Source organism: Arachis ipaensis, chromosome B10 (assembly GCF_000816755.2).
Source record: "Arachis ipaensis cultivar K30076 chromosome B10, Araip1.1, whole genome shotgun sequence".
NCBI lineage: Eukaryota > Viridiplantae > Streptophyta > Magnoliopsida > Fabales > Fabaceae > Arachis > Arachis ipaensis.
The window spans coordinates 30927011-30928031 of NC_029794.2; the positions used below are offsets into that span (position 1 = coordinate 30927011).

General features: G+C 29.3%; 1 long non-coding RNA gene across 1 annotated transcript in view; it reads right to left on the reverse strand.

Annotated features, from left to right (window-relative positions):
• LOC110267840 overlaps positions 1-101 on the reverse strand; it is a 15484-nt gene extending 15383 nt beyond the window's left edge. The window contains exon 1 of the long non-coding RNA XR_002355779.1: positions 90-101. This is a non-coding gene — a long non-coding RNA (uncharacterized LOC110267840). The remainder of the gene's footprint in view (positions 1-89) is intronic.

Genomic DNA, 1021 nt, shown 5'->3' on the forward strand with positions numbered 1-1021 from the left:
TTATTTATATATTTTGTAGAAAAAATTATTAAAAAGGACTCCAACAAAATTATAATTGTTTGCAAAAACACAAACATAAGAATGAAGACATGAGTGGATAAAAGATCAAGACATATGAAGGTGAGTCTATCTTGATTATTGAGTTCTGATCCTTAATTGCTATTATGACTAATTCTTTTGTAATTTTCATTTATTGTTGACTTATCAAAAGTGAGGAACTAACATCATGGAAAATTCAAGGTTGTAGTACAAAAGAACCAAAACGCTTCTGGTTTATTACTGCATCAATGCTCGTTAGTAACGTTAATTTATTTGGTTTATTTAAGGGTTTTAAATTATTCAAAGTTTTAACTAACAAATATAATTTAAGGGTGGTTGATATTATTGTTGGAACAGATAATCAGAGAAAAAAAATTACATCTTGAAAAAAATAATTGAAGTTCCTGATGCGAGCAACTAGCTTTCCACAGTAATAATCTTTGTACACAGCAAATTTCAATTCACAAAGCTTAGCCTTTGTGAAAAATGCAGGGGCTAGACATATTCAACTAATGGCATGTTTGGATAAGGTTTAAAAAGGGTGTGATTTTTCATGGATGAACTCCATTATTAAAATTACATATAAAGCTTATCCATAGAAAATTTTCATCAACTATTACTAGTAAAGCAATAGCATATGAGTAAATATTCCAAATGAAGGGTTAATATCTATATATCTTTATTCTCTATGCTTTTTTCTTCAATTTTATTTGGGCATTTATTTAAGTCTATAACAATGATAAAGACATTGTCTATTCTTCTCTTTTGGATGGCGAGTTTAGATAGACATTCTGCAGCATAGTGGGCTGCAAGATCAATGGCATGGGCATGTTCTGTGGTAGAGCTTGACAATTGTAGTGAGTATATATATAATACCCTGTCTGAAATATTTGTAATTTAATTGATCTAATTTTAATAAGAATACTCTAGAATAGGATACCCAAAAGATGTATAAAAAAGGAAGCTAAGTAGCACCCCAAAC